This window comes from Sapajus apella, unplaced genomic scaffold (assembly GCF_009761245.1).
Source record: "Sapajus apella isolate SASKATOON/1434 unplaced genomic scaffold, GSC_monkey_1.0 scaffold19, whole genome shotgun sequence".
Lineage (NCBI taxonomy): Eukaryota > Metazoa > Chordata > Mammalia > Primates > Cebidae > Sapajus > Sapajus apella.
Window position 1 is genome coordinate 30,126,277 of NW_022436959.1, and position 16,219 is coordinate 30,142,495.

The following is a 16,219-nucleotide window of genomic DNA, read 5'->3' on the forward strand; positions in this document are numbered from 1 at the left end:
TCGGCTCACCGCAACCTCCGCCTCCCGGGTTCAGGCAATTCTCCTGCCTCAGCCTCCTGAGTCGCTGGGATTACAGGCACTCGCCACCATGCCCAGCTAATTTTTTGTATTTTTAGTAGAGACGGGGTTTCACCATGTTGACCAGGATGGTCTCGATCTCTTGACCTCGTGATCCACCCGCCTCGGCCTCCCAAAGTGCTGGGATTACAGGCGTGAGCCACCGCGCCCGGCCGCTGTAACTTGTATTTCTTTTTCTTAGTCACATCTTCAACCTTGGCAAAATAAAACTCTAAATCAACTGAGTTCTGTCTCAGACACTTTGTGGTTTATACCATGAATTATCAAAGTCTCTCTAATCATAGAAAAAAAATTCTAGGTGGCATAGAACTAATTTAGAGAACCACCCTTAAGGTTATTTTCCCATGGCACCACTTTGGTATCTATTTCCGTATTAGTCAGGGAAACAGCTGCTATAAGTGACATGAAAAAGGATTTATTACAGGGTTTAGACCTTACCCACTGTGTGATAAAGTCTACGGAAAGCTGTCCATATCTAACAGTAGCCCTAAGGTCACTGAAGTCAGTAGGCACAGCAGTTAGGAAGAAAAGCTGAATGTAAAGCAGGGTAAGTGTTGACAGATGGGCTTCTCATATGTGTCTCAGTGACTTGCAGATGCTGGTGACCTTCTCCCAGAGTTATGCAAGCACCTGGCCCAGGACGTGGGGAGGCTAGAAGAGGAAACAAAGAGGGAGCTAGAGGAGCTTTGGGCCCAGCTGCTGCCCTACTCCAACAAAGTAAGCTAGCAGATGCATGAGCTCCAGCAAGGCGCCCTGCACTGACTGCTTAACCTTATTGGCAACACCTTCACATCTCAAGTTGAAATCACATGCAAATTTTTTTTACATTCAACTGTGACCTACAACCACACAGGGAAAAGAATTCTGCAAAATGTAGTTCAGTTCAGCTAATTTAACATTGTAGAAGGCCACCATAAATGGGGTTGGATTTGCAGTTGATTTGGGAAATAAAGCTAACAGCATTTGTTGATGAATTAGATTTGGTAGGGAGAGAAAGAGACTCACTTACACTTTTTTTTTGTTTGAACATATTTTTAAATTCAAATTTTTGATTCATATCTATAGAGTAAAACAGACTCTTCTTTTTTGACAAGATTATTTCTCATTTGTTGTAAAAATTATCTACCCTCCCCTGATGTGTTTGTAATGCCTGTATTTCCCCATTTAATCTTGGTCACCAAAATCAGACAGACGGAAAGGGCAAGGACACATTTTTCTTTCATCAGTAGTGGAAGCCGTAGCAGATATTAAGTGCTCCAGGTATGTCAAATAGGTAAATCCATTTTTTTTTAGCCATGTCGATACGGTTTATTATGCTCTCATTTTGAATCCAGGTTAATTTCCGTCTCTTGCAATTATGTAATGATTTTGATAATTAACCTTTTATAGCTCTAGAAGTGCCTGCATACTGTCCCAGCATGTTGTCATTACCTTCACATTACTCTTCAGGGCATTGTAACTCCCTTATTAATTCAACATTAATGTTTAGTCCCCATCTTCAGAAATCAGATCTACCTCCTGCTTATTGAAAGTCTTTTCTCTAGTGACTGCCAAATCACTGTCCTTTCCCTATTCCCTTCTTACCTTCTCAGCCTCTTCCGCCTGCCGCTCTTTCGGTTGTTTCTCTAGTATTGAATCCCCAGAGCCCTGCCTTTTATTTTTCTCTATTTTGTTCTCCAAGGATGATGATGATCAATTTCACTGCCTCAGTGGATGTTACCAACAGTCTAGTGTCTTGCAATCTACATAATAATAGCACCTGCTTCTTAGTGAGCAACTACCACTTGCCATGCACAATGTCAAGATATATCATCTCTAATTTTTTGAAAACCTAGAATCTTTTGAAAGAAATTCCTGATGTTGGCATTGATTATCCCAGTTTTCAAATGAGGAAATTAAGGCTCTATAAAGTTCAAGATTTTCCTCTAGCTAGTTAGTAAATAGATTTCAAGTGGGGATTTTCTAACTTGTAAGCTATTGCCATTAACTATGATTTCCTGCTGACCAAAGATTCAGCTGAGATCTCATTATCAGAATTAAATATCCAATAACATGCTGAAGGGACATCACCTGATGTATCCTTATTATTTCAAGCTTAATACATTTAAGTCCATGTATTAGTCAGGGTTCTCTAGAGGGACAGGACTAATATGAGAGATGTATATATGAAAGGGAGTTTATTAAGGACAATTGATTCACATGATCACAAGATAAAGTCCCAAAATAGGCCCTCTGCAAGTTAAGCAGCAAGGAAGCCAGTCTGAGTCCAAAAACCTCAAAAGTAGGGAAGCCTACAGTGCAGACTTCAGTCAGTGGCTGAAGACCTGAGGGTCCCTAGCAAACCACTTGCATAAGTTCAAGAGTCTAAAAGCTAAAGAACTTGGAGTCTGATGTTTGAGGGCAGAAAGCATCCGGCATGGGAGAAGGATGAAGGCCAGAAGACTCAGCCAGGCTAGTCCTCCACATTCCTTTGCCTGCTTTTATCCTAGCCTCCGTGGCAGCTGATTAGATGGTGTCCACCCAGAGTGAGGGTGAATCTGTCTCTCCCAGTCCACTGACTCAAATGTTAATCTCCTTTGGCAACACCCTCACAGATACACCCAGGAACAATACTTTGCATCCTTCAATCCAATCAAGTTGACAATCAATAGTAACCATCACAGTCCATATTAGTATTATCACTCTCATCAACCATTCCACCACTCTAACCCCCAGCCCACCCAAAGTATACAGCTAAACAAATGTATATCCTCTGGTGTTTCTTATTCTTTTCAGGATAACATCCTTCAAATATTTCTAAATCTGGAAGGATCTCTGGATGCTCCATCTCCTGCATTGCTCATATCTAGTTTTTCCCCAAGTCCTCCAGTGTTGGGAGGTATCTCTGGATCACTTTGGCTCCTGGCATTCTATTCCCCCTTCTCCTGACCTCCTGCCTCTGTTTATTCCATATCACATTTGGCTCTCTATACTACTGCCAAGATTATCTTCAGAAAAGAAAAATCAACCTGATCTTTCCAGTTTGCCTTAAAACCTTTCTTTACTCCATGTTGCCCAGAGAATAAATTTGAATCTCTTTGGTATGCCACCAAAAGCCCTTGACAATTGGCCTGGCCTATCTTGCAGTTAGCTATTTTTCACACATATACAACTGATTATTTTTCAGATGGATGTAGATGTTGACATGCAGAAAATACAAACATTTCAAAACTTGTCAATTTATTATAACTTTTTATCACATTTTTCTCAATCAAGGAATACTAAAAAGCATTATTATTATCATGTGGAGTTGTAATTTTATGCTTCATAGAAAAGAGATTCTCATAATGTAAATGCTGGTAACCAACTAGATCAGATTTCTATGAAGTATTTTTTCCAAGTTTCAGAGTTTATTTAAAATAACTTTCTTAGCAGAAGCTGTTAGAAAAGTATAGCTTCTAAGTTCAAGGGTGTACCTGGACTAATGATTTTTTTTTTTTTTTTGAGGTGGAGTTTCACGCGTATTGCCCAGGCTGGAGTGCAATGGCACCATCTCCACTCACTGCAACCTTCGCCTCCTGGGTTCAAGTGATTCTCCAGCCTCAGCCTCCCGAGTAGCTGGGGTTGCAGGCATCCACCACTACACCTGACTAATTTTTGTATTTTTAGTAGAGATGGGGTTTCACCATATTGGCCAGGCTGCTCTCAAACTCCTGACCTCAGGTGATCCACCTGCCTTGGCCTCCCAAAGTGATAGGATTACAGGCATGAGCCACCATACCGGCCAAATTGTTTAAATTTGATGTCTGGGGAAGGAAGGAGGGAGGGTTGGATGCTGGGATGATGGAAAGACACTGGCCCCAAGGCCTATACAAGGCAGGGAAAGATTTTATTCTTCATTCTTAATAATACAACTAAAATAATTTTTAAGTGCCTCTGACTCTTTTAATAGGCTCCAATAAGGGAATTAAGGCAGAGTTAAGAAAAAGACATCATTTAGTAATACTGTAAAGTCATGCTATAAAACTCTGTGTTCTGTTATGATCTGTGACAAAGGAACGGTGGAAACTATTTTCCATCCTAAAGAAGCCACCTGTTCTTTAGGCAGCATCACCAAGAAGCCAACTAATCAGTCTCCCATGGCAGAAGCAGTGTGCGGAGGTTAGCAAGAATGGGCTATGGGTTCAAACAGGTTTGGGTGTATATACTAGGCATATTCTTGGTAACTTCATATCTGACCTTAAATCAAAGCTCTGGGACTTTATTTTTTAATCTTCAAATTGGAACAAAATACACATTTCAAAGTTCGGGTGAGGGTTATATGAATTCAGGTTGATCTGCAAGGAATTTATACAGGTCCGTTAGTTTCTCTACAGTGCTGTGCTTCAAATACTTCTTATATGATATGTCTAGTGCTTCCATTTTTCTGACTGGAAATGTCCTTAGAGCTGATTTAGTACAGTAAGTTTACTGAATGGAAACTTAAATAAATCTCATAGCTTATCTGTAGTTACATCAAAAAGGAATTGCATAGTGAGGACCCTATGCTATGTTTTTTTTTCTTTTCTTTCTAGCATTTATTTCATTCCTAGTGATAAGGAAATCAGTCACCAGCCAAATAATATTAAGATAGAAAATTCACTTGGGATATAGCAAATAGTCAAGCACTTGCTCAATGCCAGTGCCATTCCAGGAGATGGTAGATGTACGAGGTTCTTTACCTGAGGGACTCACAGTCTGGTGGGAGGCATAGACTTAACCCAAGATCTGGGGGAGATTAGGCTGGAATGTGTGTGTAGAGGGCAGTCTACCAGCTCACCATCTATTAATTCAACACTAATCTGTGGAGCAAAAGAGGTCTGTGTCAAGTACCATGTTCTGCTAACTCTGATAATGACGAGAAAAATAACATGCAAATAATGTACAGTCACAGAGTGGGAACAGAAATATGACACAGAGACAAATGAATACAACTTTAGGCAATGGTTTTCTCTACAGAAAGTACAAGCAAAAACAGAAGTTGCATTATTTAAAGTGCAGCAAACGAGGAGGCCTCTAAACAGCTGCAATTGGGCTTATTGCTCTCTCTGGAAATATCTCTGTCATTCAGTCACATTTATTTTCTACATTCAGACTCACAGACATAGCTTTACTCCTAGCATTTTCCCTCCTTCTCTTCCCTTTCTTCTACTCTATACATCCTTCCTAACCATCTCCCATTTTTTTTCCTCCCAGCTTCTGGTCTGATGTAGCATTAACCTAGCAACAGCAGAGGCTGCACCCCTTTGAAGCCCTGCTGGGACTCTGCAGGGATGAGGTCACTTCCAGTCTGCATAATTCTCTAGATAGCAGAACGTAGTGGGTGGTGGGCAGAGAGAAACCTGAGAATAGCTTAGGGCTGCCTGCAGCCCTCTTGGTGCAGTCAGTATCTATTTCTGCATCACTTCCTCTGTACAATTTTGAATTATTTGTAATCAGACAGCGGGTCTGTGGTGCTCAACTGTAGTTGGTCATCAGAATCTTCAAAGGGGCTTTTAAGAGATGGGATCATCCAGGCCACAGAGAGGCCCACTGCCATGTAACTCTTGGTAGACGATCATGTCTGAGAATGTCTTATAAAGTTGCACAGATGCTTCTGATATGCAGGCAGAGCTGAGAATTATCGGAGAGAATTCAATTTTGTATAGAGTTTTCATAGAAAACTTAATTTTGTGAACTACTGTTAAAGAAAGGCTATAAGCAAACTCCTTTCACATATGGAAGAGTTAAGTTTAAAGATCGTAAAGGCTGAGAAAATTTTTTTGAAATACAAAAATTTCCATATAGCTTTTAAGTTTGTGAGAAACTTATGGGAATCATTGAGAAGGGTCCTGCTCAAGTTTTCAGGTCTGGAGGGGTGGGCAGGGTATCCTGACCCAGACGTAAGTTCTGCTTTTTGTAATTGTGGTGGTGTCTAGTCAAATGTTGACTTATGTCCAAAATGACAATAATAATGGCTGACATTTAAAAATTCATACTACATGCCAGGTGCTCTACTAGATCTCACTAGTCCTCTGATTACCTTTAAACCCCACGACAGCTCTGAATGACTGTTATATGGCTTCTACTTGACAGGTGAAGGAACCATGGCTTAATGCCACACAGGTTGTAGATGATAAAGTGAGGAGTCAAAACAGATCTCTCTGATTCCAAAGTCCAGATTGTCAACATGAGAGCTTGGGAGAGCATGAATTGTGTGGGGAGACCTGGCTGAACATGAGGTAACAGCTAGGATGCTTGAGTGTGTGGACTGAAGAGATGGCTGACACCAAGGAAGCTGGAACATTGGGGTGTACAGGATGACTGCCCACCTTGCTGGGACTCCATGCTCCTCTGGGCGGTAATTTTTGAATTATCATTTCAACCTCACTGCTTGTTATCGGTCTGTTCAGTGTATCTAATTCTTCCTGATTTAGGCTAAGAAGGTGGTATATTTCCAGTAATTTATCCATCTTCCCTAGGTTTTCTAGTTTATGAGCATAAAGATGTTCATAGTAGCCTTGAATGATCTTTTGTATTTCTTCTATCAATTTTATCTTTTAAAAGAACCAGCATTTTTTTTCATTTATCTTTTGTATTGCTTTGTTTGCTTCGATTTCATTTAGCTCTGCTCGGATCTTGGTTATTTCCTTTCTTCTGATGGGTTTGGGTCTGGTTTTTTCTTGTTTCTCTAGCTCCTCGAGGTGTGATCTTAGGTTGTCTGTGCGCTTTCAGACTTTTTGATGTAGGTATTTAGAGCTATGAACATTTCTCTTTGATGCATGCCAGAGGTTTTGATAGGTTGTATCACTGTTATCATTCAGTTAAGAGAATTTTTAAATTTCCATCTTGATTTCATTTTGACCCAGTGATCTTTCAGGAGCAGGTTTTTAAATTTCTGTGTATTTGCATGGTTTTGAAGGTTCATTTTGGAGTTGATTTCCAGTTTTATTCTACTAAGGTCTGAGAGAGTGCTTGATATAATTTCAATTTTCTTAAGTTTATTAAGGCTTGTTTTGTGGCCTATCATATGGTCTGTCTTGGAGAAAGTTTCATGTGCTGATGAATGGAATGTATATTCTGCTGCTGTTGGGTAGAATGTTCTGTAAATATCTGTTAAGTTCATTTGTTCTAGGGTATTGTTTAAATCCATTGCTTCTTTGTTGACTTTCTGTCTTGATGACCTGTCTAGTGGTGTCCGTGGAGTATTGAAGTCCTGCACTATTATTGTGTTGCTGTCTCATTTCTTAGGTATATTAGTAATTGTTTTATAAATTTGGGAGCTCCAGTGTAAGTGCATATATGTTTAGGATTGTGATGTTTTCCTCTTGGACAATGCTTTTTATCATATAATGTCCCTCTTTGTCTTCTTAAAATGCTATTGCTTTATTTATTTTTTGAGATGGAGTCTTGCTCTGTCACCTGAGCTGGAGTGTAGTGACGCAATCTCAGCTCACTGCAACCTCCACCTCCCAGGCTCAAGCGATTCTTGTGTCTTAGCCTCCTGTGTAGCTGGGATTATAGGCACCCACCACCACATCCAGCTAATTTTTGTATTTTTAGTGGAGATAGGGTTTCACCGTGTTGGTCAGGCTGTTCTCAAACTTCTGACCTCAGGTGATCTACCCACCTCGGCCTCCCAAAGTGCTGGGATTACAGGCGTGAACCACTGCATCCAGCCTGCTGTGTTGCTTTAAAGTTTTTTTAATCAACTCCTGCTCACTTTTGGTATCCATTTGCATGGAATGTCTTTTCCACCCCTTTACCTTAAGTTTATGTGAGTCTTATGTATTAGGGGAGTCTCCTGAAGGCAGCAGATAGTTGGTTGGTGAGTTCTTACTCATTCTGCAGTTGTGTATCTTTTAAGTGGGGTATCTAGGCCATGTACATTCAGCATTAATATTCAGAAATGAGGTACTATTCCAGTCATCTTGCTATTTATTGCCTGTATACCTTGTTTTTTTTAACTGCATTTTTGTTTAATAGATATTGTGAGATTTATGCTTTAAAGAGGTTCTGTTTTGATGTGTTCCCAAGATTTGTTTCAAGATATAGAGCTTCTTTCAGCAGTTCTTGTAGTGCTAGCTTGGTAGTGGCGAATTATCTCAGTATTTGTTTGTCTGACAAAGACTGTATCTTTCCTTCATTTTTGAAGCTTGGTTTCACTGGGTAAGATCTTATTCATTCTGCAGTTGTATATCTTTTAAGTGGGGTTTTCCTTTAGATATTACCTGGTGCTTTTGCTTCATACCTCTTAATATTCTTTCCTACATCTTAACTTTAGATAACCTGATGATAATGTTGCTAGGTGATTATCTTTTGCAGTAAACTTTCCAGGTGTTCTTTGATCTTCTTGTATTTGGATGTCTAGGTCTCCAGCAAGGCTGGGGAAGATTTTCTCGATTATTCCCCCAAATATGTTTTCCAAATGTTTAGATTTCTCTCCTTCCTCAGGAATGCCAATTATTCTTAGGTTTGGTTGTTTAACATAATCCCAAACTTTTTGAAGGCTTTGTTCATATTTTCTAAATCATTTTTCTTTGCCTTTTTTGGGTTGGGTTAATTCAAAAATCTCATCTTAGAGCTCTGAAGCTCTTTCTTCTGCTTGTTTGATTCTATTGCTGAGACTTTCTGGGACATTTTGCATTTCTATAAGTGCATCCATTGTTTCCTGAAGTTTTGATTATTTTTTATTTATGCTATCTATTTCACTGAAGTTTTCTCCCCTCATTTCTTGTATGATTTTAAAAAAATTCCTTAAATTGGGCATCGTCTTTCTCTGGTGCCTCCTTGATTAGCTTAATAACTGACCTTCTGAATTCTTTTTCAGGTAAATTAGGGATTTCTTTTTGGTTTGAATTGATTGCTGGTGAGCTAGTGTGATTTTGGTGGATTGTTAAAGAATTTTGTTTTGTCTTATTACCAGAGTTGGTTTTCTTATTCCTTCTCATTTGGGTATACTCTGTCAGAGGGAAGGTCTAGGGCTCAAGGCTGTGGTTCAGAGTCTTTTGTCCCACAGGTGTTCTTTTGATGTAGTACTCGTTCCTTTGGATCTACCTACCCAGCAGGTGTACCATGCTCTGGGCTGTTACTGGGGGTTGTCTGTACAGAGTCCTGTGATGTGAACTGTCTGTGGGTCTCTCAGCCATGGGTACTGGCACCTGCTCTTGTGGAGGTGGTAGGGAGGTGAAATGCACTCTGTGAGGGTCCTTAGTTTTGGTTGTTTAATGCACTATTTTTATGGTTGTTGGCCTCCTGCCAGGAGGCAGCACTTTCAAAAGAACATTAGCTGTGGTACTATGGGGAGGATCAGGCAGTGAGTGGGCCCTAGAACTCCCAAGAGTATATGCCCTTTGTCCTCAGCCTCCAGGGTGGGTAGGGAAGGACCATTAGGTGGGAACAGGGATAGTGGTGTCTGAGCTCAGACTCTCCTTGGGTGGGTCTTGCTGTGGCTGCTGCGGGGCATGGGGGTGTGGTTCTCAGGTCAATGGAGTTATGGTCCTAGGAGGATTATGGCTGCCTCTGCTGTGTCATGCAGGTTGTCAGGGAAAGCTGGCAGTCACAGACCTCACCCAGCTTCCATGCAACACAGAAGACCAGTCTCACTTACATTGTGCCCCACCAACTACCAACAGCATGATTCTGTTTCCAGGCAGTGGGTGAACGTGGCTGAGAACTTGCCCCAGGCTACCAGACTCCCAGCTGCAAAAGCAAGTAGGGGTTTCATGCTTCCCTGCCTGTGGAGTTTGCACTCTGGATTCACAGCCTCCACATTCTGGCCAGGAGACTTCTCACTAAGTAAGAATTGTTTAGAAGTTCAGCTGAGGACCACCTGGTGTGGGGGCTTACGCCTGTAATCCCAGCACTTTGGGAGGCCGAGGTGGGCGGATCGTGAGGTCAGGAGTTCAAGACCAGCCTGGCCGACATAGTGAAACCCTGTCTCTACTAAAGATACGAAAAATTAGTTGGGCATGGTAGTAGACATCTGTAACTCCAGCTACTCGGGAGGCTGAGGCGGTAGAATTGCTTGAACCTGGGAGATGGAGGTTGCAGTGAGCTGAGATCTGGCCATTGCACTCCAGCCTGGGCAACAGTACAAGACTCCATCTCAAAAAAAAAGAAAAAATGTTCAACTGAAGGTTTCCTTCTCCCTGTGGTTTTCTCCAAGTACCTCTGGCAGTCCTTCCTGAGATCTCCTGTGAGGCAAGGCAGAAATGACTTCTTAGGGGAACTAGAGAGCCCACAAAGCTTTTCCCACTGTCTACTCTACCTCTGTATTTCACTAGGCTCTCTAAATTGACTCCACTCTAGGTAAGGTCAGAAGCTTCTCCCATGGCCCAGACCTTTAGTTTCCCCAGTGCAGGTGTGTGTTTGGGGGTGGACAATTCCCCTTTCCCACTTCCACCATTTAAGTACTCGTAGTATTGGGGGTGTTTCCTGGGTCCTGCAGGAGTAATCTGCTTCCTTCAGAGGTCTGCAAGAGTCTCTCAGCTTTCATGATTTATTCCTGTAGTAGTTCCAAAGCAAAAGCTCACAGTGCGAGACTCCACACGCTGCTTTGTCTGTCTGAGTAAGAGCTCCAATCTAATCTGCTTCCTGTCCACCATGATCTTCAAACTCTTCAGTCCTAGAGTTAATAGTATATAGGGGGAAAGATGGGGGTGCGGTTTCAGCATATGGTTAGCCAGCTATACCAGCACCATTTAGTGAATTGGGAATCTCTTCCCCCTTGCTTATTTTTATTGATCTTGTCAAAGGTCAGATGGTTGTAGGTGTTCCGCTTTATTTCTGAATTCTCTATTCTCTTCTGTTGGTCTTTGTGTCTATTTTTGTACCAGTATCATGCTGTTTTGGTTACTGTACTTTATAGTATAGTTTGAGGTCAGGTAATATAATGCCTTTGCTTTTGTTCTTTTTGCATAGGATTGCTTTGGTTATTTTAGCTCTGTTTGGGTTCCATATGGATTTTATAATAGTTTTTTTGAATTATGTGAAAAATTACATTGATAGTTTGATAGGAATGGCATTAAGTATGTAGATTGCTTTGGGCAGTATGTTCATTTTAATAATATTAATTATTCCAAGCCATGAGCACGGAATGATTTTCCATTTGTTTTTGTCATCTGTGATTTCTTTCAGCAGTATTTTGTAGTAATCCTTACAGAGCTCTTTCATTTCCTTCTTTAGATATATTCCTAGGTATTTTATTTTTTGTGTGGCTATTGTAAATGTGATTACATTCGTGATTTGGCTCTTGGCTTGAATGCTATTGGTGTCTACAAATGCTACTGATTTATATACATTGATTTTGTACCCTGTAACTTTAATGAAGTTGTTTATTGATTCTGACAACCTTTTGGTGGCATCTTTAGGGTTTTCTAGGTGTCAAATCATATCATCCTCAAAGAGAGCTAGTTTGACTTTTCCTGTTTGAATATCTTTTATTTCTTTTTCTTGCCTGATTGCTCTGAGACTTCCAATACTATATTAAATAGGAGATTCAGTGTTAATGTTAGTCTCATCTACAAAGTATCTTTATAGAAATATTTAGACTAGTGTTTGGCCAAACAACTTGGCACCATAGCTTAGCCAAGCTGGCATATAAAATGTAATAATCACAAAACTCTTAGACTAACTGGAAGTAGGAATTAGGAGGGTGCTGTTGAGAACAGAATTATTATGGATATAGTGCCACCAAATATTCCTGTAAACTGGATTTGGAGGCATACATGGGCAGCCTCCCTGATCTGGTCAGAGTAGCGAAAAGAACTAGTACCCTGCCCTTACTTGCCAGCTATAGTCACCTTTCCCTAGAGAAGCCCTCTAGGCCTTTCTCACCTACAGGACTGCCCCAGATGGCCAAGATCTCTGCCATGACTCCCAAGAAAAAGCATACTTCTGCTGCCTGAGCTAGGTCATGTTGCTGCTAAATTTTCGGACTGGAGGATTTTCTGGGCCAAACAATTTCCTAGAGAGGATTTCTGCTACACCTGTTGGAATGCTGGGAACATAGCAAGTGGTAAAATTCAGTTACCTGAAGAAGGTGGCCCCCAAATGGTCTAAATCTATGCTGAACATTAGAATCATTGGGGGAGCTTTTAAACATATGTATCTCACTGCTTGATATTCTAATTTCATTGGTCAAAGGTAGGGCACTATCATAATTTTTTAAAACTCCTTTTCAGAGATTCTAATAAACAGCCAGGGTTAAGAATCACTGGCTATCTTAGGTTAGGTTCTCCTAGAAACAGACACAGGCCAAGAATTTGCCAGTTATTTATTAAGGACATGTTCCAAAGAGAAACCAATGAGGGAGCAGAAGAAGCAGGAAAGGGAAGGGAAAGAGGCCAGGGAAGGACATCACTTCAAAGAAGTCCCAGCATTAGCCTGATCTCACAGGATGTTCTGGAGCATAAATTATACCAAGTTTGTCCTGACTTGAAGAAAAAGAACAGAGCTCTTCTATTTCTACTTTAGTCAGTCATTGGGAGAAATAAAAACTCCCAGCCACTTCCTGTACTCTGTCTAGGTGAGGAGGCTCCAGTGCCCAAGGTCTCTTCTCTGAAGAAGGTCACAGGTAGAGAAATTAACAGCAAAGCCTTCCAAAGCTGGGACATTAGCACACAGAGATGCTAGAAGGAATCTAACAGAAATTTTAATGAGAAGCTAAGGGTGTCTATGCACTAAATAAGTGGCTATTATGGCTGTTTTGATGTCTGGCTTAGTGCTAGTGGTCTGTGTGAAGCCATTAGTAAAGCCTGTTACATAAAATTTCTGCTTCAAGGACCTGCAGGCAGTCTTTATTGTTAATAATACTTGGCAAATACCAAGAACTGTAAAGGGAGTGAGATTTTTTCCCCTAGTCACAAACCAGCAAGTTAGACTGACAATTTCATGGATGCTGTCAGAAAATGTGAGACCCCTGGGTCACAGTCAAAGGATTTAGTTATGTTAATAGTAGTAGCTAGAGATTCAACATTTTCTTGCAATGGCCCAGAACCCTAATTCCCACAGGACAATAGGAAGAGTACTAGGTGGCACTTGTTTATGCAGTGAGCAGATTGGATTATAAAGAGGAACACTGGGCTAAGAGAATCTGAATCTTTTACAATGAGTAGCAAGCAAAACTTCTCTTTGCTCCCAATACAACCCATTCTTGAAGAGGTAGTTTGGTGCAAAGGCAGTCAATGCCTCTGCTTGTGAGACGTACAGAAGCATGAGAAACCTATGGAGAACTGTCTCCCAAGAACAAGTAGATGCACAGTCAGAAGGATCTTTGGTAGCTATACTAGCCTTGTTGATTATAACCTCTGCAATAGTATCAGGGACCTTGGTTTTCATGTGGAAGGCTGGGCTGAGCCAGGATTGGCTAGGATTGAGAAAGAGGTAGATAGGGTCTTCAGCTGCTATAGGACTACTAGGTGATGCGTCTCTTATCCTTCATATGGAATTTGTTATTAGAATCACTAGGGTGGATAAGAGATGAATTGGTCATTTCTAACAAACCTCAGGATTCACTGCATGTCTGTATATCCTGGGGTCATTTCATTAGGATGCTGCTGACCCTTTGCTGGCATCTGTGAACATCTTAACCCATAATTTCCCAGAGAATGGCAGGCCTAAATAATTATCATCACTGATTCTTAATATTTAATATTAATAAAGTTTTTAGTTCATTGCAACTCACTGTTATCTCATTTAATGCCCTTAAAATAATAAATAGTGTCTTCCTCTAAATCTTTATTTCATCTCTGACCTTCCACTGCCTTATCCAGCCCAATTTGTCCAACCTATTTAGACTTGTATTTTGTCTCATCTTCCATATTCTCTGCCTATTTACCTACTTGTGGTTTTATTTCCTATGCTTTTCCAGTTTAAACCTTCTGACTCATAACGTCAATAACTCTCCTCCCCAAAGTTTTATTTTTCGTCCCTTTCATCTTTTCCTATACATGTAACCTCCAACCTTGGATCAGCCAGCTATCTTTTTTCTTCGTTTCTGGTTCTGACTGCCAATTAGTTGTGTAGAAAATCCCTTTTCTGGTGCACATTCGTGTGTTTGTTGTTGTTTTTTTAACATTTGCTGAACTTAATGAATTTCCTGACCCCTCATCAATCTTGTTTTATTTGCTTTTGTAGTTATTCCAAAGAGTACCAGTACCACTTCATGATATAATGACAGGACATCTTTTGTTTTTATGTCTGTAAACTAAGTAAGGTGGTCTAAATAAGCTCAAAGGATCCTTCCAGATACAGAGTTTGAAGCCTTAACTATATATGAAGTATTTGGGAGCACGGTATTTTTAGTAGTAGTAATAGATACAGAAAAAGAATATGTTACTACCTACAAGAGCAAATTAATTTCACTTAAAGTCATCATAATATTGCAAAATGTATCTGTTATTTAGGTTATTGATGAAAAAACTGAGTCTCAGAGAAGCGATTTACTCAATGTCACACAGTTACCAAGAATGTTCCTAGGATTTGAATCCAAATCTGTTTGAGTCCCGTCTACTCTCTCCAATCACCACATTTTGATTCTATAATGAGGGGCTGTCCAGTGCAAGATGGCGTTCTGGTGATGCTACCTAAAGAACTGGTGGCTTCATGAGGGCAGAAAACTCTTTCCATCCTCTCTTTTTATTATAAAATGTATGGAAAGCCTAAATTGTACTGTAAATATGTTTTACTACAATTGAGGTCACTTTACTCCGTTTCCTTACTGAAGCCTATTAAAGAAGCTGGAGTTGTTTGAAGTGAATTATTGAGAAAAAATGTAACATCTTACCCTATTTATGCAAGCCCTGGGCTAATCTCCTTTTTGCCACCCACCTCATGCACACTATATACACACATGCTCACAAAACCAAAATCATTTTTTTTTTTTTTTTTTTTGAGACGGAGTTTCGCTCTTGTTACCCAGGCTGCAGTGCAATGGCGCGATCTCGGCTCACCGCAACCTCCGCCTCCCGGGTTCAGGCAATTCTCCTGCCTCAGCCTCCTGAGTAGCTGGGATTACAGGCACGTGCCACCATGCCCAGCTAACTTTTTGTATTTTTAGTAGAGACGGGGTTTCACCATGTTGACCAGGATGGTCTCGATCTCTTGACCTCGTGATCCACCCGCCTCGGCCTCCCAAAGTGCTGGGATTACAGGCTTGAGCCACCACGCCCGGCCCAACCAAAATCATTTTTCAGCCCAAATATACTATTGTTCTTAAAGTCCACATCCTTAGAATGGTCATGCCTAAAAATTTTACTTAGCATGACTAAGTTCTGAAAGTTGGAAGAGGCCTTTAAAAATATGAATCTTTGTAAGGACATTATGCTAAGTGATCTAAACCAGTCATAGAAGGACAAATATGCATAATTCCACTTATATAAAGTATCTAAAATAGTCCAACTCATAGAAGTGAAGAAGATAATGGTAGTTTTCAGGGGCTGGCTGGGGGTGGGGGGAATGAGTAGCTACTAGTCAGGAGGCATGAAATTAAAGTTATACCTGATGAATAAATTCTAGGGATCTGCTGTACAACATTGTCTTTATAAATAACAATACTATATTATACACTTTAAAATTTGTTAAGAGAGTAGATCTCATGTTGCATTTTTACAATAATAAAAAAAGAATGGTATTGATAGTGACAAGAGGCAGCCAAATGCCTAGGCATATAGGGGCAGGTACCCAGTGAAACACCCCCAACAAGCTGAAGATAGTTTAAAGCCTGAAAGCCAAGCTACAAGTTAAATCCTCAGACCAGATTGAGAATTTGTCTTCCTGTTTGGTGTAGCTTCCTATGATTGATCCCCAACATTCACCTATTTTACATATACCTAGCCTTTCCTAATTGGATTTCTATACTGTTGTGCTCACCTTTGAGTGGTGTCTTTGCTTTAACCTTTTTTGCATACTCATAAACCAATCAGCATACACTCCCCATTCTGAGTCCATAAAAGGCTTAAGACTCAGCCACACAGGGCAACTTCCCCACTTCGGGTAGGGGAACTACCCCTACCCCTGTATCCTTTCTCCAGTGAGAATTTTTTCTTTTTCTTAATAAATTCTTCACTTACTCTCGGGTGTCTGCATACTTAATTCTTCCTAGTAGTGAGACAAGAACTTGGACCTAGCTGATCTAAAGAGC

The 16,219-nt window shown here is 40.5% G+C and overlaps 1 long non-coding RNA gene across 1 annotated transcript; it reads right to left on the reverse strand.

The window, feature by feature from the left end:
* Window positions 1-2,198: 2,198 nt before the first annotated feature.
* On the reverse strand, window positions 2,199-5,664 carry LOC116557597. The gene is made up of 3 exons (XR_004271593.1): window positions 5,652-5,664; window positions 4,432-4,435; window positions 2,199-2,338 (listed from the first exon to the last, which is right to left on the reverse strand). It is a non-coding gene; the product is annotated as an uncharacterized LOC116557597 (long non-coding RNA).
* Between the last annotated feature and the right edge of the window lie 10,555 nt (window positions 5,665-16,219).